The sequence below is a fragment of the Somniosus microcephalus genome, chromosome 4, assembly GCF_052327205.1.
Source record: "Somniosus microcephalus isolate GS21.2 chromosome 4, FLI_Smic_1.0, whole genome shotgun sequence".
NCBI classification, from domain to species: Eukaryota; Metazoa; Chordata; class Chondrichthyes; order Squaliformes; family Somniosidae; genus Somniosus; species Somniosus microcephalus.
In genome coordinates this window covers 68,021,472-68,049,102 of record NC_140990.1, presented here as the reverse complement: position 1 = coordinate 68,049,102, position 27,631 = coordinate 68,021,472, and the positions used below count along the sequence as shown (strand labels likewise).

Genomic DNA, 27,631 nt, shown 5'->3' with positions numbered 1-27,631 from the left:
TGTTATATATAACTGACCTGGACTTGGGTATAGGTGTACAATTTCAAAGTTTACGGATGATACAAAACTTGGCAACGCAGTAAATAGTGAGCATAGTAGTAGCAGACTTCAGAAGGACAGAGACAGACTGTGAAATGAGCAGACACAAGGCAGATGAAATTAAATGAGGATAAGTGTGAAGTGATGCACTTTGGGAGAAACAACAGGGAGAGGCCGTATAATCTAAATGGGACTATTTTGAGGGGGTGCAAGAGCAGAGGGACCTGGGGGCCTTATTCACAAATCTTTGAAAGTGCCACGGCAAGTTGATGAGGCAGTTCAGAAAGCGTATGGGATACTTGGCTTTGTAAATAGGGCCATTGAATACAAACACAAGGAAGTTACACTAAACCTTTACAAATCACTAGTTAGGAACATAGGACAGGAGGAGGCCATTCAGCCCCTCGAGCCTGTTCCGCCATTCAATGAGATCATGGCTGATCTGTGACCTAACTCCATACACCCGCCTTTGGCCCATATCCCTTAATACCTTTGGGTAACAAAAACCTATCAATCTCAGATTTAAAATTAACAATTGATCTCGCATCAATTGCCATTTGCGGAAGAGAGTTCCAAACTTCTACCACCCTTTGTGTGTAGAAGTGTTTCCTAATTTCACTCCTGAAAGGTCTGGCTCTAATTTTTAGACTATGTCCCCAGTCCTAGAATCCCCAACCAGCAGAAATAGTTTCTCTCTATCTACCCTATCTGTTCCCCTTAATATCCTGAAAACTTCGATCAGATCACACCTTAACCTTCTAAATTCCAGGGAATACAACCCTAATTTGTGTAATCTCTCCCCGTAACTTAACCCTTGGAGTCCGGGTATCATTCTGGTAAACCTACGCTGCACTCCCTCCAAGGCCAATATATCCTTCCTAAGGTGTGGTGCCCAGAACTGCTCACAGTACTCCAGGTGTGGTCTAACCAGGGTTTTGTACAGCTGCAGGGTTTTGGCCTCAGCTGGAGTCTTGTGTACAGTTCTGGGCAGCACACTTTAGGAAGGATGTCAAGGCCTTGGAGAGGGTGCAGAGGAGGTTGACCAGGATGGTACCAGGGATGAGGGACTTCAGTTATGTGGAGAGATTGGAGAAGCTGGGATTGTTCCCCTTAGAGCAGAGAAGGTTAAGAGGTGACCTAATAGAGGTGGTCAAAATGATGAGGGGTTTTGATCGAGCAAGTAGGGAGAAACTGTTCACTCTGGCAAGTGGGTCAGTAACCAAAGGTCAAAGGTATAAAATAGTTGCTAAAAGAACTAGAGGGAAATTAGGAGAATTGTTTTCACACAGAGGGTTGTTAAGATCTGGAACGCACCATCTGAAAGGATGCTGGAATCAGGTTCCACAGGAACTTTCAAACGGCAATTGGACATGTACTTGAAGAGGACTAGTTTGCAGAGTTCTGGGGATAAAGCTGGGGTTTGGGTCTAAATTGGACAGCTCTTTCAAAGAGCCAGCACAGACACGATGGGCCGAATCACCTCCTTCTGTGCTGTTAGATTCTATGATCAGTGTGAACACGCTGGTGTTTCTTAAGGATGTTAGAGCTTTTAAAACCCTTCCCACAGTCAGAACATTTAAAGGGGTTCTCTCCAGTGTGAACTCGCTGATGTGCCAGCAGGTTGGAGGACCGAGCAAATCCCTTCCCACACACGAAGCAGGTGAACGGCCTCTCCCCGGTGTGAACTCGCTGGTGTTGCTTGAGCTCCCAGGACCTTTTAAAACTCTTCCCACACTCAGAACATTTAAAAGGTCTCTCATTAGTGTGAACTCGCTGGTGTCCCTTCAGATCCCCGGAGCTTTTAAAGCTCTTCCCACAGTCAGAACATTTAAAGGATCTCTTGTCAGTGTGAACAAGCTGATGTCTCTGCAGGTTGGATGACTGAGTGAATCCCTTCCCACATTCGGAGCAGGTGAATATCCTCTCCCCAGTGTGGAGGCGCTGGTGTGTCTGCAGGTTGGATGACTGAGTGAATCCCTTCCCGCACTCGGAGCAGGTGAACGGCCTCTCCCCAGTGTGGAGGAGCTGGTGTCTCTTCAGATCCCCGGAGCGTTTAAATCTCTTCCCACAGTCAGAACATTTAAAGGGGTTCTCTCCAGTGTGAACTCGCTGATGTGCCAGCAGGTTGGAGGACCGAGCGAATCCCTTCCCACACACGGAGCAGGTGAACGGCCTCTCCCCAGTGTGAACTCGCTGGTGTTGCTTGAGTTCCCAGGGGATTTTAAAACTCTTCCCACACTCAGAACATTTAAAGGGTCTCTCATCAGTGTGAACTCGCTGGTGTCCCTTCAGCTCCCCGGGGCTTTTAAAGCTCTTCCCACAGTCAGGACAGTTAAACGGTCTCTCGTCAGTGTGAACAAGCTGGTGTGTCAGCAGGGTGGTGGACTGAGTGAATCCCTTCCCACATTCGGAGCAGATGAATAGCCTCTCCGCAGTGTGAGCTCGCTGGTGTCCCTTCAGATCCCCAGAGCTTTTAAAGCTATTCCCACAGTCAGGACAGTTAAATGGCCTCTCATCAGTGTGAGCTTGCTGGTGTCCCTTCAGTTCCCCAGAGCTTTTAAAGCTCTTCCCACAGTCAGAACACCGAAATGGTCTCTCCCCAGTGTGAACTCGCTGGTGTGTTTGCAGGTGGGATGAACAAACAAATCCCTTTCCACACACGGAGCAGGTGAACGGACTGTCCCTGGTGCGACTGCGCCGTTGAACTTCTATTGCAGACGGGGAACTGAATCCCTTCCCGCCGTCCCTACCTTTACCCGGTTTCTCCCTGGTGTGACGGTGCACGTGTCTCGCCAGGTCAGGCAATCGGCTGAATTCGCATCCACACACTGAACACGTGTGCGGTTTGTCATCGCTGCGATCGCTGCTTTCTCCTTCCATGTGCAAAGGCCGATGATATTCAGGTCCGGATGAATCGAGTGACTCTGTCAGATCTTGACGTGATGTTTGGTCTGAGCTTCCCGCCTGTAACTGCTCCACTTCTATAACCCTGTAAATTGAGATCAGAAAAGGATCAGAAACAAACTGTTGTTTAATTTTCCCCTTTCCGAACCTAAGGGCAGTGAAGCTGATTTTCAGGCCCCAGCTGCTGCACAGGTTGGTTGAAAGGATCAGCAGTAATGGCGGCTCTAATACCCACAAGCCCCCGGTGCTGCAGAAAGCGCTCTGTTGACTGAGTCCCGCGCATGTGCTCATGGCCCCTGCGCTCTCCCTCCTGCTCCACAATCGCCCGTCCCGATCGGTCCACAACGCACATGCTCAGCGCACAAAACCCCGCGGTTGGAACATCGGGCGCGCATGCGGAGCCGCAACATCTGGTACGTGTGCACGGCTCAGGTGGGGGTGAGTCGGTGTTTCGCCTCAGCCGGAGGGAGGTGCGCATGCGCAGGACGACCCAACATTCTTCCTGTCATCAATCACTCCCTCGTTTCTTTAAAAGAAACAGAAAATGCACAAAAATCTAGGCTGACACTCCAGTGCAGTACTGAGGCACTGTCGGAGGTGGCTTCTTTCGGATGAGACATTAAACTGAGGCCCTGTCTGCTCTCTCAGGTGGATATAAAAGATCCCATGGCACTATTTCCAGAAAGATAGGCTTGCATTTATACAGTGCTTTCATGACCAGCAGATGTCTTCAAGTGTTTTACAGCCAATGAAGTACTTTTGAGGTGTAGTCACTGTTGTAATGTGGGAAAGAGCAGGGGAATTATCCCTGGTGTCCAAGCCAATGTGTATCCCTCAATTAACATAACAAAAAGATTATCTGGTCATTATCACATTGCTGTTTGTGGGAGCTTGCTGTGCGCTAAGTGACTGCGGCATTTCCTACATTACAACAGTGACTACACTTCAAAAGTACTTCATTGGCTTTAAAGTGCTTTGGGACGTCCGGTGGTGGTGAAAGGCGCTATAGAAATGCAAGTAACAACAGAAAATGCTGGAAAAACTCAGCAGGCCAGGCAAAACCCTTTGTCACAGAAATGCAAGTCTTTCTTTCTTCACTGGTCTCACCAGCGACCTCTTCTGGCTGATGGTTGATTGACAGCCGAGAGTCCGCGCACGCGCACCCGGGACGGCGGTTTGAGCCGAGTCCAGCACAGCGACCCCTCCCGGTCACCAAGGGTAATAATCGCGCATGCCCAGAGGAGACCAACCCCCTCCCACATTCGGAACTGCGCCTGTCAGACGGAGTCGGCGCGGGGCATTCCGGGGAAAGGCCTTGGTGTCGGTTCCAGAGTCCCGATCGGTGATGCAATTTGAGTTTTCACCGCTCCGATTGGGTGGAGAATCGCGCGGGGTGGGGGGAGGGGTGGATCGGGAGAGAATAAAGAGAAATAGAAAAACCTGAGACTCCGCGAGGCTCCGGACAGAGCGGCGTCAGTTGGACGGTGAACGTGATCTCCTCGGGGACACGTGACCCAGGCCCACGGCCTGATTGACGGGAGCTTCCGACCAATAGGGAGCGAGTGGGGCGGGGCTGGAGGAGCGAGCCGGCGGCGGGTCCTCCAACCAATCGGGGAGCCCGAGGGGCGGGACTAGCGCCGGCTGATTGTCTGATCCGCAGGGCAGCGAGTTTCTCCAGTCCCTTGTTCAGTGCCCGGGGCCAGGGGAGGCTGTGGGCCTTTATTCCCCTTATTGGACACAAGGCTCTTTGTCTCACAACACACTGGCTCAGGTTTCAATAGAGACTTTTTAAATTTATCAATAAAAGCAGGTAAACCCCATACTTCTGTGGAGCAAACTTTTTAATATTTTATAGAATCATAGAATGGTTACAGCACAGAAGGAGGCCATTCGGCCTGTCGAGCCCGTGCCGGCTCTCTGCAAGATCACTTCAGCTCAGAATCACAGAATCACAGAATCTACAGTGCAGATAGAGGCCATTTCGGCCCATCGAGCCTGCACCGACACATATCCCACCCTATCCCCGTAACCCCATGTATTTAATCCCCTAACACTAAGGGTCAATTTATCATAATCAAATCAACCTAACCTGCACATCTTTGGACTGTGGGAGGAAACCGGAGCACCCGGAGGAAACCCACGCAGACACAGGGAGAATGTGTAAACTCCACACAGACAGTCGCCCGAGGCCAGATTTGAACCCGGGTCCCTGGCGCTGTGAGGCAACAGTGCTAACCACTATGCCACCATGCCCCCCTCCCCCACTCGTCCCACTCCCCGCCCTTTCCCCGTAACGATTTTTTGCTGTGGCCCGTCGGAACTGTCGATCGACGAGTCGAGTGTCATATCCCGTTCTTACGAGGGCGTCTTTCAGCGTCTGTAGGTGTCCATCGCGTTCCTCCTCGTTCCATCCCACCATCAACAAGTTCCATCCCACCATCAAACTCACCATGGACTACTCCTCAGAATCGGTTTCATTCTTGGACACACGAATCTCCATCAAAGATGGACACCTCAGCACTTCACTCTACCGCAAGCCCACGGACAACCTCATGATGCTCCACTTCTCCAGCTTCCACCCTAACCACGTTAAAGAAGCCATCCCCTATGGACAAGCCCTGCGAATACACAGGATCTGCTCAGACGAGGAGGAACGCGATGGACACCTACAGACGCTGAAAGACGCCCTCGTAAGAACGGGGTATGACGCTCGACTCGTCGATCGACAGTTCCGACGGGCCACAGCGAAAAATCGCATAGACCTCCTCAGAAGACAAACACGGGACACAACCAACAGAGTACCCTTCGTCGTCCAGTACTTCCCCGGAGCGGAGAAACTACGCCATGTTCTTCGCAGCCTTCAACATGTCATCGATGACGACGAACACCTCGCTAAGGCCATCCCCACGCCTCCGCTACTCGCCTTCAAACAGCTGCTTAACCTCAAACAGACCATCGTTCGCAGCAAATTACCCAGCTTTCAGGAGAACAGCGACCACAACACCACACAACCCTGCCACGGCAACCTCTGCAAGACATGCCAGATCATCAACACAGATACCATCATCACACGTGAGGACACCACCCACCAGGTACATGGTACATACTCATGTGACTCAGCCAACGTTGTCTACCTCATACGTTGCAGGAAAGGATGCCCCGGAGCATGGTACATCGGCAAGACCATGCAGACACTGCGACAACGGATGAACGGACACCGCGCAACAATCGCCAGGCAGGAGTGTTCCCTCCCAGTCGGGGAACACTTCAGCAGTCACGGGCATTCAGCCTCCGATCTTCGGGTAAGCATTCTCCAAGGCGGCCTTCGACACACACGACAATGCAAAATCGTCGAGCAGAAACTGATAGCCAAGTTCCGCACTCATGAGGACGGCCTCAACTGGGATATTGGGTTCATGTCACGCTACATGTAACCCCACCTGACGTAGGGTCACCCAGACTCGAGTCGTCGTTGGCTTGTTCTCTCTACACAGATGCGGCCGGACCTGCTGTGATTTCCAGCAAAAAAAATGTTTTTTTGTCTGTTTTTTGTTTTTCATACAGACCCCAGCATCTGCAACAGTTGACCCTTTGTGACCCCACCTCATTGTTCTTTGATGTAATGTTTTCCTGACTGACCTGTTTGGACACCATTCACACCTTTGATTGCTGTGACTATCTCTCTGCCGAGGTGTGATAAATGGCAGTTAGAAAGATTACCTGTAATCATCTGGCAGTATTCTCAGACTATATAAGCTGTGTCTTTATGCATCTCTCCACTTCACTAAACGAAGGAGCAGCGCTCCGAAAGCTCATGATTTCAAATAAATCTGTTGGACTATAACCTGGTGTTGTGTGACTTCTTACATCAGAGCCCTCGTGATTTTGAACACCTCTATCAAATCTCCCCTCTACCTTCTCTGCTCTAAGGAGAACATCCCCAGCTTCTCCAGTCTATCCACGTAACTAAAGTCCCTCATCCCTGGAACCATTCTTGTAAATCTTTTCTGCACCATCTCTAAGGCCTTCACATCCTTCATAAGGTTGTGGTGCCTAGAATTGGACACAATACTCCAGTTGAGGCCAAACCAGTGTTTTATAAAGGTTCATCACAACTTCCTTGCTTTTGGACTCTATGCCTCTATTTATAAAGCCCAGGACCCCGTATGCTTTTTTAACCGCTCTCTGAACCTGCCCTGCCACCTTCAACGATTTGTGCACACATACCCCCAGGTCTCTCTGTTCATGCACCCACTTTAGAATTGTACCCTTTAGTTTATATTGACTCTCTTCGTTCTTCCTACCAAAATGTATCACTTCGCACTTTTCTACATTAAATTTCATCTGCTATGTGTCCGTCCATTCCACCAGCCTGTCTATGTCCTCTTGAAGTCTATCATTATCCTCCTCACTGTTCACTATACTTCCAAGTTTTGTGTCATCTGCATATTTTGAAATTGTGTCCTGTACACCCAAGTCCAAGTCATTAATATATATCAAGAAAAGCAGTGATCCTAGTACCAACCCCTGGGGAACACCACTGTATACCTTCCTCCAGTCCAAGAAACAACCGTTCACCACTATTCTCTGTTTTCTGTCACTTAGCCAATTTCGTATCCATGCTGAGCCCAGGAGGACCCAACAATTTCCAATGTGAGACTGTCAAGGGAGGTGGATTCTGGGGGAGATTAGGTTGTTACACAAACACTGTCCCTACAATGTAGAAGAGTATTGTTTTAGGAACAAGTATTTCTGTAGAGGCTTTTAATCCAGTTTACACATACAGACTTGTTCTAATTCATTCTTGGGATGTTGGCGTCACTCGCAAGAGCAGCAAATATTGCCAATCCCCAGTTTCCCGTTGAGAAAGTGCTGGTGAGCCACCTTCTTGAACTGCTGCAGTCCGTGTGGTGAAGGCACTCCCACACTGTTGTTCGGTAAGGAGTTCCAGGATTTTCACCCAGCAACGATGAATATGTTTAAGTCAGGATGGTGTGTGACTTGGAGGGTAACTTTGGAGATGATGGTGCTCCCATGCAACAGCTGCCCTTGTCCTTCTAGGTGGTGGAGGTTGTGGGTTTGGGATGTTCTGTCAAAATTCTGGTCGAGTTGCAGATGTATAAAGTTCCTTTCCTTCGACCCCTCCCCCTCCCACTCCCACCTCTCTCTCTCTCTCCTCCCATAGAGGCCAGACTCTTGTGTAGGCCCAGACCAGGTGGCGGATTCCCTTCCCTGAGGGACATCAGTGAACCAGTTGGGTTTTTATGACAATCCGGCACCTTTCATGGTCACTTTTTTCTAGTGCCGACCCCACAAATGACCAGATTCATTGAGCTCAATTTCACAACCTGCCTTTAGAAACATAGAAACATAGAAGATAGGAGCAGGAGTAGGCCATTCGGCCCTTCGAGCCTGCTCCGCCATTCAATGAGATCATGGCTGATCATCCAAATCCAGTACCCGGTCCTTGCCTTCTCCCCATATCCCTTGATCCCTTTAGCCTTAAGAAATATATCCAACTCTTTCTTGAATATACTTAATGAATTGGCCTCCACCGCCCTCTGTGGCAGAGAATTCCACAGCTTCACCACTCTCTGGGTGAAGAAATTCCTCCTCATTTCAGTCCTAAATGGCTTACCCCTTATCCTTAGACTATGACCCCTGGTTCTGGACTCCCCGGCCATCAGAAACATCCTGCATCTAGTCTGTCCAGGCCTGACAGAATTTTATAGGTTTCGATGAGATCCCCTCTCAATCTTCTAAACTCCAGTGAGTATAAGCCCAATCGACACAATCTCTCCTCATACGTCATTCCTGCCATCCCAGGTATCAGCCTGGTGAATCTTCGCTGCACTCCTTCCATGGCAAGAACGTCCTTCCTCAGGTAAGGCAACCAAAACTGCACACAATACTCAAGGTGTGGTCTCACCAAGGCCCTGTACAACTGCAGCAAGACATCCTTGTTCTTGTACTCGAACCCTCTTGCTACGAAGGCCAACATACCATTTGCCTTCTTAACCGCCTGCTGCACCTGCATGCTTACCTTCAGCGACTGGTGTACAAGAACACCCAGGTCTCTTTGTACTTCCCCTTCTCCCAATCTATTGCCATTCAAATAATAATCTGCCTTCCTGTTTTTGCCACCAAAGTGGATAACCTCACATTTATCTAAATTATAGTGCATTTGCCATGTTTCTGCCCAATCACCCAACCTGTCCAAATCGTGCTGGAGTTTCACGACATCCTCCTCACAGCATACCCTCCCACCCAGCGTTGTGTCGTCTGCAAATTTAGAGATATTACATCCAATTCCCTCGTCCAGATCATTAATATATATTGTGAACAGCTGGGCTCCTAGGACCGATCCTTGCGGTACCCCACTAGTCACTGCCTGCCACTCGGAAAAACGACCCGTTTATTCCAACTCTTTGCTTTCTGTCCGCCAACCAGTTCTCTATCCAAGTCAATACCTTGCCCTCAATCCCATGTGCCTTAATTTTGCACACTAATCTCTTATGCGGGACCTTATCGAAAGCCTTCTGAAAGTCCAAATACACCACATCCACTGGTTCTCCCTTATCTATTTTACCAGTTACATCCTCAAAAAATTCCAGTAGATTAGTCAAGCATGATTTACCTTTTGTAAATCCATGTTGACTTTGTCTGATCCAGTCATTGCTTTCCAAGTGCTCTGCTATTACATCTTTTATAATGGACTCTAGCATTTTCCCCACTACCGATGTCAAGCTTACCGGTCTATAATTCCCCGCCTTTTCTCTACCACCTTTTTTGAATAGTGGGGTAACATTAGCTACCTGCCAATCCATGGGTACCATTCCAGAGTCTATCGAGTTCTGGAAGATGACCAGCAATGCATCTACTATTTCTAGGACCATGTCCTTAAGTACCCTGGGATGTAGATTATCAGGCCCTGGGGATTTATCGGCCTTCAGTCCCATCAATTTTCCTAACACCATTTCCCTACAAATACTGATTTCTTTCAGTTCCACCCTTTCTTCAGACCCTATGTTCCCTGGCATCTCTGGGAGGTTATTTGTGTCCTCCTTTGTGAAGACAGAACCAAAATATGTATTTAGTTGGTCCACCATTTCTTTGTTCCCCATTATAAATTCCCCCGATTCTGACTGCAAGGGACCTACGCTTGACTTCACCAATCTTTTTCTCTTCACATATCTATAAAAGCTTTTACAGTCAGTTTTTATGTTCTCTGCAAGCTTACTCTCATATTCTATTTTCCCTTTCTTAATTAATCCCTTTGTCCTCCTTTGTTGAATCCTAAACTGCTCCCAATCGTCAGGATTATTGCTTTTTCTGGCCAATTTATATGCCCTGTCCTTGGACCTTATGCTATCCCTAATTTCCCTTGTTAGCCACGGTTGGGTCACCTTTTTTGTTTTATTTTTATGCCAAACTGGGATGAACAAATTCTGTAGTTCATCCATTCGGTCTTTGAATGTTTGCCATTGCCTATCCACCGTCAACCCTTTGAGTGCCATTCCCCAATCAATCCTACCCAACTCGCTCCTCAGACCATCGTAGTTTCCTTTATTTAAATTGAGGACCCTAGTCTCCGAGTCAGCTACTTCATTCTCCATCTTAATGAAGAATTCTATCATATTATGATCGCTCTGACCTAAGGGGCCTTGTACAACAAGATTGCTAATTAATCCTTTCTCATTACACAATACCCAGTCCAAGATGGCCTGATCTCTGGTTGGTCCCTTGACATATTGGTCCAGGAAACCATCCTGTAAACACTCCAGGAATTCCTCCTCTTTGTTTTCTTGTGGGTTCTCTCTCACACTCCCTGTTTTAAATTAATTTTACAGGGCATTAGAATAGGAGGATTTGCAGACAGGAAACTCAAACCACACATCACGTCAAGATCTGACAGTGTCACTTGACTCATCGGACCTGAATATCATCGGCCTCTGCTCATGGAAGCAAAGAGCACCGTTCACAGTGGGGAGAAACCATACACGTGTTCTGTGTGTGAACGAGGCTTCAGCCAAACCTCTGGCCGATCGAGACACAAGCGCAGTCACACCGGGGAGAGGCCATTCACCTGCCTTGAGTGTGGGAAGGGATTCACTAATTCATCCCACCTACTGAGACACCAGCGAGTTCACTCTGGTGAGAGACTATTTAAATGCTCGGACTGTGGGAAGTGCTATAAAAGTTCCTGGAATCTGACGTACCATCAAAGTGTTCACACTGACGAGAGACCGTTCAGGTGCTTGCACTGCGGGACTGGGTTCAGGCGATCATCTGAACTCACTGTACACCAGCGCACTCACACTGGGGAGAGGCTGTTCACCTGCTCCGTGTGCGGGGAGAGATTCACTCGCTCATCCAACCTGCTGAGACACCAGTGAATTCACTCTGATGAGAGACCATTTAAATGCTTGGACTGTGGGAAGTGCTATAAAAGTTCCGGGGAACTGACATACCATCAAAGTGTTCACACTGGGGAGAGGCCGTTCACCTGCTCCATGTGTGGGAAAGGATTCACTCAATCATCCACCCTGCTGACACACCAGCGAGTTCACACTGGAGAGTGGCCACACATCTGCTTTGAGTGTGGTAAGGGATTCAATCGGTCATCCCACCTGCTGAGACACCAGCGAGTTCACAATGGGGAGAGGCCGTTCACCTGCTCTGTGTGTGGGAAGGGATTCACTCAGTCATCCCACCTGCTGAGACACCAGCGATTTCACACTGGGGAGAGGCCATTCACCTGCTCCGTGTGTGGGAAGGGATTCCCTCAGTCATCCAACCTGCTGACACACCAGCGCATTCACACTGGGGAGAGGCTGTTCAGCTGCTCTGAGTGTGGGAAGGGATTCAGTCTATCATCCAACCTGCTGAGATACCAGTGAGTTCACAAGTGACTACAGAGGTTGGATTCTGTTGTTATTGCTGCTGTTAATCACATCCAGAACTGAACCATGATCATTCTGACAGTTTCTGCTGATGTTAATAACTCCTGTAAGTGGGCTGGTGTTTAATATTCTGGATAGATGTCAAATAAACCAGCTTTGTTTTAAACACATTGTTGTAGATTTTCTTCCTTCCCACCTGAGTGTTTAGCATCACCTGGCTGGAGCTCAGAAAGGACAATCTCCGTGTGGGTTAATCTCAAGGCGTGTGAGAAACGTGTCCCAGCCGCTCTCTTCCGTGGTTCAGAGCTCCTAGGCATGAAACCGAAGACTCCTTTGGGAATGTATCCCAGTGCTTTTTCTTTTAATGGCCTTATTAACCTGTGTCGCTACTATTAGTGATGTGTGTATCTGTATCCCTGGCTCCATCTGCTCCTCCAGCCCATTTAGACTCTTAGGGGCAAAATTCGGTGTCGCCTCCTTTGGGTTGCTGACGTCGCCGGGGCTAATTTTAGTGCCCCGAAAAAGTTAGCGTCCCTGTGCATTAAATTCAGTGGTAGCGCCCCAGGCAGGAGGCGGGGTGCTATTTGAAGTGCTCCCCTCTTGAGGTGCTACCAGTGAATTTTGCAGCGCTTCATGTAACAGCGCCACGCCCGTCGGCACATAGCACTGCGTCATAGCAGACCTCCCTCCCTGATTAAAGGGGAGGGGCCTAGCACTGCGCACACCGGGGCCCTGCTGGACCACCGGGGAGCGGGATGTTGGATCAAGAGGAGCGCCGGGCAGAGCGATCGCGACCTGCACCCCAAAGAAGAAAGGGGAAGGGGGCAGGTGCTGGCAGTCGGCTAAAATAAAAAGTTGCCGCCCGACACCTGCCCTTTAAGTGGCGCCGCCGTGGCTGCAGGAACGACCCCTGACCCTGTCGGACATATCGTCCGGCGATAGGTCAGGGGTCACAACCCATGGTTGCAGCTGGGCTGTTGCGCATGGCGCTGACGTCATTGCTGGCGGTGCAGTGCCGCGGGGCGCTACTGGCTACCGCCGCCGCTAACCTTCCGCTGAATTTCACGGGAGGTGCAAAGCAACTCAATTTCTCCCCCTTGTCCAAGTAGTGTGTGGCCTCCTTATTCTTCCCACCAAAACACACCACCTCACACTGATCTATAGTGAAATTCATTTGCCAATTACACGCACATTCTGAAATTTATTAACGTCTTCTTGCATTTTGTCTTCCTCAGTATTAACTCTACCTCCCAATTTGGTGTTATTGACAAACTTTGAAATTGTTCTTCTGATTCCTGAGTCCAAATATTTTATGAACAAAGGTGGTCCCAGCAGCGATCCCTGTGGAACACCACTTCCCACCTTTTGCCAGTCTGAGTAGCTACTCCCAACCCCTACTTTCTGTTTTGTAACCAGCTTGCTATCCATAACAGTATGTAAGATCGACAAGATGACCAAGGTCAGGCCGTGTGGAGTGAAGGGCCAGGCAGCAGAATGGATGGAAAGATGGCTACAAAACAGAAATCAGAGGGTTGGAGTTAAGGGAAGTTTGTAACGATCTTTCCATCCATTCTGTTACCTGACCTTTGACTCCACATGGCCTGACCGTGGTTATCTTGTAGACCGTACTGCAGACAAAGTGCACCAGTGGTGGAGGGGGTGGATATTGAGTCCTGTGGCAGGGGCCCCTGACAGGGTTACATACCCTTCAGCCACTGGAGAGACATGGAGAGCTGAGCTCGGCAGCATTAGTCCTTGTATAAATATCATCATCATAAATAAACTACTCATGAAATAACACTGGAAGGCCAGCTGGTGGCGCCATCCAAGGAGTCTAAATACTCGGGCGTGGGCCCAGCTTGATCACGGACATTTTGTAAGACAGGATCTAGTGAAGTACAACTAGACCTCAATGTTTTGAAACAAGTTGATTAAAACCTTGATTTATACTCAAACCAAGTGCGTAGTGAGTTTTATTACGTCAGTCCTGTTTTGCCTCCTTTGGAGACCAGGTGTACGAGCAGAGTGAGCGCAGCCTTCACAGCAAATGGAATAAAATTGTTACAGTTGTGAAGGAACTTTGTGTCAGTGCACTGGACCACAAACAAATTATGTGTGTCGATTATCGTCTGACTGCAATACTGTGACTTTTAAAGGTGCTATATAAAGGTAAGTTGTTGTTGGTTTGAGTTTGCGGTGTGTATGTGGAACCAGTGGATGTGGTGTATTTGGACTTTCAGAAGGCTTTCGATAAGGTCCCGCATAAAAGATTAGCGTGTAAAGTTAAGGCACATGGGATTGGGGACAAGGTACTAACTTGGATAGAGAACTGGTTGGCAGACAGAAAGCAAAGAGTTGGAATAAACGGGTCTTTTTCCGAGTGGCAGGCAGTGACTAGTGGGGTACTGCAAGGATCGGTCCTTGGACCCCAGCTATTCAAAATATATATAAATGATCTAGACAAGGGAACTAGATGTCATATCTCCAAGTTTGCAGATGACACAAAGCTGGGTGGGCGTGTGTGCTGTGAGGAGGATGCTGAGAAACTCCAGTATGATTTGGACAGGTTGGGTGATTGGGCAGAAGCATGGCAGATGCAATATAACATGGATAAATGCGAGGTTATCCACTTTGGTGGCAAAAACAGGAAGGCAGATTATTATCTGAATGGCAATAGTTGGGAGAAGGGGAAGTGCAACGAGACCTGGGTGTCCTTGTGCACCAGTCGCTGAAGGTAAGCATGCAGGTGCAGCAGGCGGTTAAGAAGGCAAATGGTATGTTGGCCTTCGTAGCGAGAGGGTTTGAGTACAGGAACAAGGATGTCTTGCTGCAGTTGTACAGGGCCTTGGTGAGACCACATCTTGAGTATTGTGTGCAGTTTTGGTCGCCTTATCTGAGGAAGGATGTTCTTGCCATGGAGGGAGTGCAGCGAAGATTCACCAGACTGATACCTGGGATGGCAGGAATGACATATGAGGAGAGATTGGGTCGATTGGGCTTATACTCGCTGGAGTTTAGAAGATTGAGAGGGGATCTCTTTGAAACTTATAAAATTCTGACAGGACTGGACAGACTAAATGCTGGAAGGATGTTCCCGATGGTCGGGGAGTCCAGAACCAGGGGTCACAGTCTAAGGATAAGGGGTAAGCCATTTAGGACAGAAATGAGGAGGAATTTCTTCACCCAGAGAAATGCTGCCCTTCTCACAGCCTGTAAAAGGAGTTTACAAAAACCATCACTGTGAGTCCAGGATAGAAGTTGACAAGATTCTCTCCTCCTGGTTCCTGGCCAAGGGGGCCGCGCATGTGCCCTGCTGCCCCCTGAGCCTCTCAAGATGGCGGCCGTTAAACCGGGCCTGTCGCCGGGAGAAAGCCCCGCAGCTGCCGCCCTGCTCGGGGCAAACGCCCGGCCCGGACGGGCTCTTGTTCGGGGCCTGAGGCCCACCCCGGGTGTGTGTGAAGCGGATAATGTTATGTGTTTTACTAATGGGGCCTGGGGCCACACTCGGGGTGTGAGCAGCCCGTGTCCCCCCGGGGTTCATTAACCCACTCCCTCCACCCATCTCTCACCTGCTGCGTCACCCACAGTTGCCACCGCCGCCCGCGCATGCTCAGCTCACATTGCCCGGGTGATTGACGGGAGCTCCGGACCAATAGGAGGAGCGGGGCGGGGCTGGAGGTCCGAGCGGGCGGTTGGTCCTCCAACCAATCGGAGTGTGTGAGGGGTAGAGCTTGTGGCATCCAGTGGACAGGGCTCAGCCCAGAGCTCCCCCATTGGCTGAAACTGCATCATTTTCAAACCTGATTTCTCTCAAACTCCAGGAGAAAACAGTTCGGGGAGTCAGGCATCATTCACCCCTAGACCTACGCTGGCCGGTAAACCCCACACGGTTCCTTAGTAAGGATTTCTCTGGTTCCTCGGCATATATTTGTCAGGATACTGAAGCCCAGCTTTCTTACCATCTGCTCCTGGAGGCCCCACTCCCTGAGCCTACAACCTTCAGCGGGGTCAGTGGTGGAGTTCCACAGCGGGAGTGATCCCAGAGTAACTGTCGGGATCGTACCCCCGTGGATGTTCCGGGTCGTGTATTTTTAGTTATCCTGGTGTCTAACACGCACACATCAATAAAACAGGGAATTCCTGGAAACACGCTGCAGGTCCTTCTTTATCTGGAGATCAAATGTCTGTTGTATAATTGTACCAGCAGTTAACAGGCTCCTGTGAACTCCTCTGTCTGCTATTTTAATGCAGACTTTAACCAATTTATTTTAAACAGGTTGATTTTAAATGAGTTAATGCCTGCCTTAAAATGGTAGACTCAGGACTGACACACAAACACGTTAAATCTACATAGAATAATTACCACAGTCATTTTTGTAGTGTATGTGCTTTAAGTCAGAACTACTTTTTACAGCTCCTGTATACTGTAGTGCCGGCAGTAACCACACCGGTATATAAGCTGTGCGCATGCCTCTGTACTCCAGTCTAGAGATTGCCCTCCTCCAGTAAAGACCTGTTATTTGTTTATGTACAGCATCCGTGTAATTATTTATCCACTGAACCACGGATCTAACAGTGGCGACGAGTGTTGATGCGAATCTACCTGCAACATTAAACAAAAAAAAACAAAAAAATAGTCGAGTCCAGGAACACGGGCGTTGACCGCGAGCAACCGCCCAGCAGTCAGGCAGAGATCCAACTTCACTGGGGAGGCTGTGGAGAGCCGGGCTTGGTTCCCCAGCCACAACGAGCAGTAAGAGACCAACGACAGGTCCAGAGCAGACCCTTCCCGAGCAGCGGCGGCTGGAGCCGACCGACGGCAGAGAGAGCCGGGCAGCGTCGACGGGGTAAGAAAAAGGGTGAAGAGAGCAGGGCGCAGCCGGGGGTTGATCACCGAGCGGCGTCGAGGGAAAATACTGCAAAACCAGAGAGAGAGAGGGTAAGAAACAGCCGGGTTCTAGACTGAGCGGCGTTGACAAATATCAAGAGAAGAACGCGCAGAGCACAGCCAGGGATCACGGGCTGATCAGGGTCCGCGGGGTGAAGCAAGGGGAGACGCCATTGAGCCGCGGAGAAGCAGGGAGAGCGCGGGAGATGCCATTGAGCCGCGGAGAAGCAGGGAGAGTGCGGGAGGCACCATTGAGCCGCGGAGAAGAAGGAAGAGCGCAGGAGACGCCATTTTGCGAAGCCGCAGTGGAGAAGACGGGCGAGCGCGGGAAGGAAGGAAAGCGCGGGAGACGCCATTTTGTGCCAGCAGAGAAGAAGGGGAAGCGCGGGAGGCACCATTGGTGATAGTTAACGCACAACCAAGGATGCCGAAGAGTGGCAGTATCTCTACGTTCGACAATGAAGTCGAAGATTGGGCAACATATGTGGAACGTATTGAGGTGTACTGCAGGGCGAATGAAGTGCCAGATGCTAATAAAGCACTGGTTCTGTTAAATTCCATGGGTGCAAAAACTTATGGGTTACTGCGAAATCTAATAACCCCAGAGAAACCGGTAAACAAGAATTTTGAAAGCATAGTAGAAATCCTACAGGACCACTTAAACCCCACACCGCTGCTGATAGCAGAACGATTTAAGTTCCATAAAAGGAACCAACACAAAGACGAAAGCAATGCTGAGTACCTAACAGAACTGCGCAAGCTATTGAAATACTGCCAGTTTGGAGCGGGACTAGCAGACACGTTAAGGGACAAGTTTGTGTGTGGGCTACAAAGTGAAGGAACCCAGAAACGGCTTCTATCAGAAAAGGACCTTACGCAAGACAAAGCTTTCAGTATAGCAGTATCACACGAAGAAGCCGCAAGGGGCGCTGCAGAGATACAATGGAGACCGCAAGAATATGGCACCAACGAAATGACCTATGGAACAGGGAAGTGCTATTGCTGCGGCAGAACAACACATGACCAGAAAGATTGTTGGTTCAAGGACCAAGTGTGCAGACAGTGTGGGAAAGCAGGACACATAGCAAGAGTCTGCAGGTCTGGGAAGAAAACCAACAGTAAAAAATCTCCACAGGAGAAGTAGAAAAAGGTACACCAGGTGATGGACAGTGGTTCAGACGAACAGAAAAGTGACACAGACTCCGGAAGCAAGGAGCTGGGTTGTCTGAAACTACATAATGTAACCGAAATGGAGGATCACCAGACTATTTGGGTTACACTCAAGATAGACGGAGTCCAAGTGGAAATGGAATTGGACACAGGGTCAGCTCTAACAGTCATAAATCAAAGAGACTACAAGCGGCTATTTTCACACATACCTTGAAAGCTACAGAGATTGTCTTGAAGACGTACACAGGGCAAAAAGTCTACCCCAAAGGAAAAATAAGGGTGAAAGTGACATATAAAGGTCAGGAAATACCTAAAATGGATATATATGTATTGCCAAATGGAGGACCACCACTGCTAGGACGTGAATGGATCCGGAAGATACATTTAGATTGGCATTCCATACAGGCACTGAAGGTGGAGACCAAAAAGGATGACGACGTCACACCTGGACGACTGTCAAAAATGCTAACTGACGCAAAAGCAGTGTTCCAGGAGGGACTAGGAACACTAAAAGGAATAACAGCAACAATTAAAATAGAGGATAATGCAAGCCCAAAGTTTCTGAAGGCCAGACCAGTGCCTTATGCGATCAGACCAGTGATGAAGCAGAGCTGGAAGGGTTGGAACATTCAGGACTACTGTCCAAAGTGGACTGGAGCGAGTGGGCTACACCCATCGTTCCTGTAATGAAGAGGTCGTTGAGTAATACACCTGGGGAACCAAAGAAGGTCCGCATCTGTGGGGATTTTAAGGTGACAGTGAACCCAGTCCTTCACACGGTGCAATATCCGCTTCCACGAATTGAGGATATTTTCGCCTCGCTATCTGGTGGTAAACGCTTCACAAAAATTGATCTAGCCCAGGCGTACTTGCAAATGGAGGTAGAAGAAGCTTCGAAACATTACCTTACGATCAACACCCATAAAGGTCTCTATCAATACAACTGGCTGGTGTTTGGAGTAGCCTTGGCTCCGGCTATCTGGCAAAGGGCGATGGATCAGGTCCTGCAAGGGATTCCAGGGACCCAGTGTTATTTGGATGACATCTTGGTCACGGGCGAAAATGACGGTGATCACCTCGTTAACTTGGAGAAGGTTCTCGCCAGATTAAAGGAATATGGGCTACGAGCTAATCGCCACAAGTGCGAGTTTTTCCAGGAACAGATCTCGTATTGCGGCCACGTCATCGATGAAGAGGGGTTACATAAGTCCCCTGACAAGATAGAGGCAGTAGTCAAGGCTCCAGCACCGGAAAATGTGTCACAACTGAGGTCGTTCCTCGGGCTGGTAAACTATTACCACAAGTTCTTACCAAATTTGTCTATGGTATTACACCCACTGAACACCCTACTGCAAACAGGGGTACCATGGAAGTGGGATGACGAATGTAGACGGGCTTTCCAGAAGTGTAAAGAATTGATCACATCAAAAGAGGTGTTGGCCCATTTCAACCCAGCACTACCAATTCGTTTGGCATGTGATGCATCACCCTACGGCATTGGAGCGGTGCTGTCGCACAAATTCCCGGACGGTTTGGAGAGGCCAGTAGCCTTTGCATCTCGGTCACTAACCTCAGCCAAGCGCAACTACGCCCAGATTGACAGGGAGGCCCTCAACCTAGTATGGGGAGTAAAAAAATTCAACCACTATCTGCATGGACAGAAGTTTACCTTGCTGACTGACCACCAACCACTTGTCTCCATCTTTAATCCTAAGAAGGGCGTGCCAGTAATGACTGCACAGCGGTTACAAAGATGGTCCCTGTTTCTAGGGGCGAATCAATATGAAATAGAATATAAAGGCACGAGACAGCATGGGAACGCTGATGGGCTCTCGCGCCTGCCACTGCCTGCTGTGGAGGAAGCACCAGCAGTGGACCCTATCGAGATATTTTATTTGTCGATAATTGAATGATTGCCAGTAACAAACGAGGATATAGAGAAGGAGACCCGCAATGATCCGACGCTGTCACGGGTATATGAATTGACGGTGAGGGGATGGCCAACACATGGCGACTCACTGTTGCCAGCATTCTCATCTAGAAGAGAACAGCTGTCAGTATGCCAGGGGACAGTGATGTGTGTATCCAGAGTGGTGATTCCACCCAAGTTAAGGGAGAGAGTGCTAAATGAGCTACATGAAGGTCATCTGGGGGGAGTGAAAATGAAAAGCCTAGCTAGGGCTTATGTGTGGTGGCCGGGAATCGATCAACAAATCGAAGACCTAATTAAGAGCTGCTTAGGATGCCAGAAGGTCCAAAATGCACCACCACATGTCCCTCTACACCCATGGGAGTGGCCCTCCTCTCCATGGCAACGGGTGCACATTGATTTCGCTGGTCCATTCATGGACTCAATGTTCTTAATAGCAGTGGATGCTCATTCAAAGTGGCTTGAGGTGATAAAGATGTCTTCAACCACTACAGAGAAAACGATTGCAGTCCTACGGACCATATTTGCCAGAAACGGGTTGCCAGAGCAGATCTGCTCTGATAATGGACCACAGTTTGTGTCCGATGAGTTCCAGAAATTCATGAAAAGGAATGGGGTATGGCATTACACATCCGCCCCGTATCATCCAGCCACCAATGGATTGGCTGAGAGGTTCGTACAAACCTTTAAGAAGGCGATAAAGGCCATGTGCGACGAGGAAATTCCACTACAGCATAAGATGGACAATTTCTTATTAGCCTACCGAAACGCGACACATGCAGTTACCAACCAGACCCCGGCCATGATGTTCTTTAACCGAAGGTTGAGATCTCGTCTGGACTTGCTCAGACTAAATGTGCGAAGAAATGTTGAGGACAAACAATTCCAGCACATCAACGAGAAGCCAACAAGGAGCTTCAATGTAGGGCAACCAGTCTTGGCCCGGGACTATCGAACAGAGAAGTGGCAACCCGGAACAATATGTACAAGGCAGGGGCCATTAATGTACACAGTGGATGTCGGGGAGAACATTGTGAGATGCCACGTCGATCAGATCTTAGCATCACAGGAATGCGTCAACCCCATGTCTCGAGTACCTGGGGATGAACCCGACATACCGGTTGTATCTACTTCAGACCCAGTAGCAGTGGAACCCGATGAACTACCCGATGAAAGGGGGTCAGAATCGCCTCTGCACCAAGAACAAGAACCTCCGGAAAGGCGCTATCCCGAAAGGGTCAGCAAGCCGCCCCAAAGACTGAATCTATAAATGGACTTTTGTTATTGAATGTACATGTAAAAATGTAATTGTTATTTGAATATTAAGGGGGTTGTGGCGACACGCCACCACTGGACATAATCCGCTCACGGCGGCACGGACAGTTTAAGCAGACACCCCCAGCCGGGGGCCCTTTCCTCCAGCAACTTGTTTCCCGCAGGGACAGGCTGCCGGGAGCACTTCCTGTCTGGGGAGTATTTAAGTGGATGCGCGGGCTTTTCCAGTTTCTCTTTGCCATGAGGTTGAATAAAGCAGTTGTGTTTTACTAGCTCTGGTCTCGACTCCCACGTTTGCCGCGGTATCTCAACACTGGTGACCCCGACGCTCAGGACGAATCCTAAGCTAGCATGGCGGATACAAACGCAGTCACGGTTAAACTACCGGACTTTTGGGAGAACCTGGCCGAAGCCAATGTTGACATTGGTTTTGTCTGGAAAAATTTATTATTGTATTTGTACTGTTAATCCTAAAGCTGTTTCTTCTAAGGCTTAGCCTTATTTTGGTTAATGAATGTAATGGATTTATCATGTAATTGAGTTGTAACAAGTACTAACAGATTTAAATAAAAGATTAATCCAGAAAAAAAAATGAACCCCGGGGGGACGCGGGCCGCTCACACCCCGAGCTCAGGGAGCGGGTTCATGAACCCCGGGGGGACGCGGGCCGCTCACACCCCGAGCTCAGGGAGCGGGTTCATGAACCCCGGGGGGACGCGGGCCGCTCACACCCTGAGCTCAGGGAGCGGGTTCATGAACCCCGGGGGGACGCGGGCTGCTCACACCCTGAGCTCAGGGAGCGGGTTCATGAACCCCGGGGGGACGCGGGCCGCTCACACCCCGAGCTCAGGGAGCGGGTTCATGAACCCCGGGGGGACGCGGGCCGCTCACACCCCGAGCTCAGGGAGCGGGTTCATGAACCCCGGGGGGACGCGGGCCGCTCACACCCCGAGCTCAGGGAGCGGGTTCATGAACCCCGGGGGGAAGCGGGCCGCTCACACCCCGAGCTCAGGGAGCGGGTTCATGAACCCCGGGGGGACGCGGGCCGCTCACAACCCGAGCTCAGGGAGGGGGTTCATGAACCCCGGGGGGACGCGGGCCGCTCACACCCCGAGCTCAGGGAGCGGGTTCATGAACCCCGGGGGGACGCGGGCCGCTCACACCCCGAGCTCAGGGAGCGGGTTCATGAACCCCGGGGGGACGCGGGCCGCTCACACCCCGAGCTCAGGGAGCGGGTTCATGAACCCCGGGGGGACGCGGGCCGCTCACACCCCGAGCTCAGGGAGCGGGTTCATGAACCCGGGGGGACGCGGGCCGCTCACACCCCGAGCTCAGGCAGCGGGTTCATGAACCCCGGGGGGACGCGGGCCGCTCACACCCCGAGCTCAGGCAGCGGGTTCATGAGCCCCGGGGGGACGCGGGCCGCTCACACCCCGAGCTCCGGGAGCGGGTTCATGAACCCCGGGGGGACGCGGGCCGCTCACACCCCGAGCTCAGGGAGTGGGTTCATGAACCCCGGGGGGACGCGGGCCGCTCACACCCCGAGCTCCGGGAGCGGGTTCATGAACCCCGGGGGGACGCGGGCCGCTCACACCCCGAGCTCAGGGAGCAGGTTCATGAACCCCGGGGGGACGCGGGCCGCTCACACCCCGAGCTCAGGCAGCGGGTTCATGAACCCCGGGGGGACGTGGGCCGCTCACACCCCGAGCTCAGGGAGCGGGTTCATGAACCCCGGGGGGACGCGGGCCGCTCACACCCCGAGCTCAGGGAGCGGGTTCATGAACCCCGGGGGGACGCGGGCCGCTCACACCCCGAGCTCAGGGAGCGGGTTCATGAACCCCGGGGGGACGCGGGCCGCTCACACCCCGAGCTCAGGGAGCGGGTTCATGAACCCCGGGGGGACGCGGGCTGCTCACACCCCGAGCTCAGGGAGCGGGTTCATGAACCCCGGGGGGACGCGGGCCGCTCACACCCCGAGCTCAGGGAGCGGGTTCATGAACCCCGGGGGGACGCGGGACGCTCACACCCCGAGCTCAGGGAGCGGGTTCATGAACCCCGGGGGGGACACGGGCTGCTCACACCCCGAGCTCAGGGAGCGGGTTCATGAACCCCGGGGGGGACACGGGCTGCTCACACCCCGAGCTCAGGGAGCGGGTTCACGAACCCCGGGGGGACGCGGGCCGCTCACACCCCGAGCTCAGGGAGCGGGTTCATGAACCCCGGGGGGACGTGGGCCGCTCACACCCCGAGCTCAGGCAGCGGGTTCATGAACCCCGGGGGGACGCGGGCCGCTCACACCCCGAGCTCAGGGAGCGGGTTCATGAACCCCGGGGGGACGCGGGCTGCTCACACCCTGAGCTCAGGGAGCGGGTTCATGAACCCCGGGGGGACGCGGGCTGCTCACACCCCGAGTGCGGCCCCAGGCCCCATTATTAAAACACCCAACATTATCCACTTCACAAACACCCGGGGTGGGCCTCAGGCCACGAAAAAGAGCCTCAAGGCCGGGCATTTGCCCCGAGCGGGGCGGCAGCTGCGGGGCTTTCTCCCGCTGACAGGCCCGGGGTAACGGCCGCCATCTTGAGAGGCTCAGGAGGCTGCAGGGCGCATGCGCGGCCCCCTTTGCCAGGAACCAGGAGGAGAGAATCTTGTCAATTTCTATCCTGGACTCACAGTGATAGCTTTTGTAAACTCCTTTTACAGGCTGTGAGAAGGGCAGCATTTACACACCGCAAACTCAGACCAGTAACAACAGCTTACCTTTATATAGCACCTTTAAAGCGTCACAGTAGCACAGTCAGACAATAATCGACACACATACTTTGTTTGTGGCCCAGTGCACTGACACAAAGTTCCTTCACAACTGGAGCAATTTTATTACGCTCACTCTGCTCGTACACCTGGTCTCCAAAGGAGGCAAAACAGGACTAATGCTGCCGAGCTCAGCTCTTTTTGATCAGAAAATATCAACTGTTTCGCCTCGCCAGGAAATGCACAAAAGAGGCAGCAGTGCTCATTGGCTGCCCAGGAAAGTACTGTTTAGATTAAACTCCTTCACCCAGAGAGTGATGAGAATGTGGAACTTGCTGCTACATTGAATAGTTGAGGCGAATAGCATTTATATAGCACCTTTCATGACCACCGGATGTCTCGAAGTGCTTTACAGCCAATGAAGTACTATTTGAAGTGAATTCAGAGTTATAATGTGGGAAACACGCAGCCAATTTGCACACAGCAAGGTCCCACAAACAGGAATGTTTGTGAATAGCATAATGCATTTAAGAGGAAGCTGGATGAACACATGGGAGAAAGGAATAGAAGGAGATGCTGATAGGGTGAGGTGACGAGAGATGGGAGGAGGCTCGTGTGGAGAATAAACACCGCATGGACCAGTTGGGCTGAATGGCCTGTTTCTGTGCTGTACAATCTATGTAATTCTATGTAATAAGAGAGGATAGAATGTTCCATAGAAACTGGAATTATCTGTTTTGCATTTTTATCCTGAACTTAGTGATGTCTTTTGTAAACTGCTTTTACAGGGAATATCCTCAGCCTTTGAATGTGGAAGGAGAAATGTTTGCCTGTTCTGTCTGTGGGAAAATATTTCAAACATCAGTGTGACTGGAAAAGCACCGAGACACACACACCCAAGTGAGAGTGTTCCAGTGCACTGACTGTGGAACGAGCTTTAACCAGTTACACAGCCTGAAAAAACATCGCACCTTTCACAGCGGGGAGAAACCGTACACGTGTTCTGTGTATGGACAAGGTTTCAACTGATCGTCCAACCTGGAGAGACACAAGGACATCCGCAAAATGGAGAAACCGTGGGAATGTGCAGACTGTGGGAAGGGATTCAGCTCCCCGTCCTGGCTGGAAACTCATCGATGCAGTCATATCGGGGAGAGACCGTTCAGCTGCCCCGAGAGTGGGAAGGGATTCAGTCAGTCATCCCACCTTCTGACACATCAGCAAGTTCACACTGGGGAAGAGACCGTTCAGTTGCTCTCACTGTGGGAAAAGATTTGGGCAGTTATCGAACCTCACTGACCACCAGTGAATTCACACTGGAGAGAGGCCATTCAGTTGCTCTCAATGCGGGAAGAGGTTCGGCCAGTCATCTAGCCTCACTGAACACATGCAAATTCACACTGGAGAGAGGCCATTCACCTGCACTGTGTGTGGGAAGGGATTTGCTAATTCCTCCCACCTGCTGACACACCAGCGAGTTCACACTGGGGAGAGGCCATTCACCTGCTCCGTGTGTGGGAAGGGATTCATTCAGTCATCCCACCTGCTGACACACCAGCGAGTTCACACTGGGGAGAGGACGTTCATTTGCTCTGTGTGTGGGAAGGGATACATTGATTCATCCACTCTGCTGAGACACCAGCGAGTTCACACTGGGGAGAGGCCATTCACCTGCTCCGTGTGTGGGACAGGATTCATTCAGTCATCCCACCTGCTAAATCATCAGCGAGTTCACACTGGAGAGGGTCTGTTCACCTGCTCCGTGTGTGGGAAGAGATTCACTCGGTCATCCCACCTGCTGAAACACCAGCGAGTTCACAAATGACTGCAGTGGTTGGATTCTGCTGTTAATCACATGCAGGACTGAACCATGTTCATTCTGACAATTGAGGTTTGCTTCTGATTATGTTAGTAACCCTTTAACTGGGCTGGAGTTTAATATTTTGATATCTGTCAAATAAATCAGCTTTGTATCAAACACACAGTGTGTCAAGTCCTTGATTTCTCCAAGATAAGAGGAGACTAATTGATGTCCTGTTACCGACTGCTCCATTTTGGGGCTTTTTCTCTTTTCTAACTCTAGATTATTTCAGTTCTTATACCTTTGGTTACTCTCATGGACAAGTCCCAGCTCCCCAAACCTTCCAGAGTGCCTCTCCTAGTCTTGGTATCCAGGGAAGGTATCGGTAACATGCCTGGGATCACTAAACACAAAACCCAGTCTGTTAATCACTTTCAGATACTGGACTTAGTGTGTGCCCCACAGCATCTCACTCACCTTCGATGTGTGAATAGAGCATCACGCCTGCAAACCTGGTTTAGATTTTAATTCCCTCAGGAAATGGATTTAACAGATGAACAAGTAAACAGATCATGGCCCAATAAGCCATCTCTATGTTCACAGGAGAAAATCTGTTTTCTAACTCCTTGAGTGAACAGAATAAAGATAGATCCAAAATGTAAGAGCCCTTCGTATCTGTTGTAAAATAAATTTTAAATCCTGACCGATTCTGTGCTTATTGTAGATTTCCCCATCCCTGTGGGAGTCAAATTTGGTCAAAAACTGCTTCTTGGAAATTTCTTTCAAATGTAACCCCACTATTCAAGAAAGGAGGAAGAGAAAAAACAGGGAACTATAGTTCAGTTAGCCTGACATCAATAGTAGCGAAAATGCTAGAATCTATTATTAAGGACATGGTGACAGGGCACTTGGGAAATCACAATATGATCAGACAGAGTCAACACAGATTTATGAAAGGAAAATCGTGTTTGAAAAATCTATTGGAGTCTTTTGAGGGTGTAACTAGCAGGGTAGATAAGGGGGAACCAGTGGACGTAATATATTTGGATTTTCAGAAGGCATTTGATAAGGTGCCACACAAGGTTAGGGCTCATGGGTTTGGGGGTAATATCTTCGCATGGATTGAGGATTCATTAATGGACAGAAAACAGAGAGTAGGGATAAACGGGTCATTTTCAGGGTGGCAGGGTGTAACTAATGTGGTACCACAAGGATCAGTGCTTGGCCCTCAGCTACTTCAATGAGTTAGATGAGGGATCCGAGTGTAATAGGTGTGAAAGTAAGCTGTGAGGAGGACGTAAATAGGCTGCAAAGAAATATAGACCGGTTTAAGTGAGTGGGCAAGGAGGTGGCAGATGGAGTATAATGTGGAGAAATGTGAAGTTATCCACTTTGGTAGGAAGAATGGAAAAGCAGAATATTTTTTAAAAGGTGAGAGACCAGTAAAGGTTAGGATTCAGAGGGATTTCACAGAATCATAGAATGGTTACAGCACGGAAGAAGGCCATTTGGCCCATTGAGCCATGCCAACTCTCAGCTAGTCCCACTCCCCTGCACTTTCCCCTGAAATTTTTTTTCCTTCAGATACTTATTCAACTCCCTTTTAAAAGATAAGATTGAGTCTGCTATTCCAGATCTTAACCACTCGCTGCGGAAAAAGGCTTTTTCTTACATCACCTTTGGTTCTTTTGCCAATCACCTTAAATCTGTGTCCTATGGTTCTCGACCCTTCCGCCAATGGGAACAGTTTCTCTCTATCTACTCTGTCCAGACCCCTCATGACTTTGAACACCTCTATCAAATCTCCTCTCAACCTTCTCTGCTCTAAGGAGAACAACCCCAGCTTCTCCAGTCTATCCATGTAACTGAAGTCCCACATTCCTAGAATCATTCTCATAAATCTTTTCTGCACCCTCTCTAAGGCCTTCACATCCTTCCTAAAGTGTGGTGCTCAGAATTGGACACAATAC

The 27,631-nt window shown here is 50.1% G+C and overlaps 1 pseudogene; it reads left to right on the top strand.

Moving 5' to 3' along the window:
- LOC147119128 (uncharacterized) overlaps positions 1–25,727 on the top strand; it is an 89,815-nt pseudogene extending 64,088 nt beyond the window's left edge.
- The last annotated feature ends 1,904 nt before the right edge of the window (positions 25,728–27,631 follow it).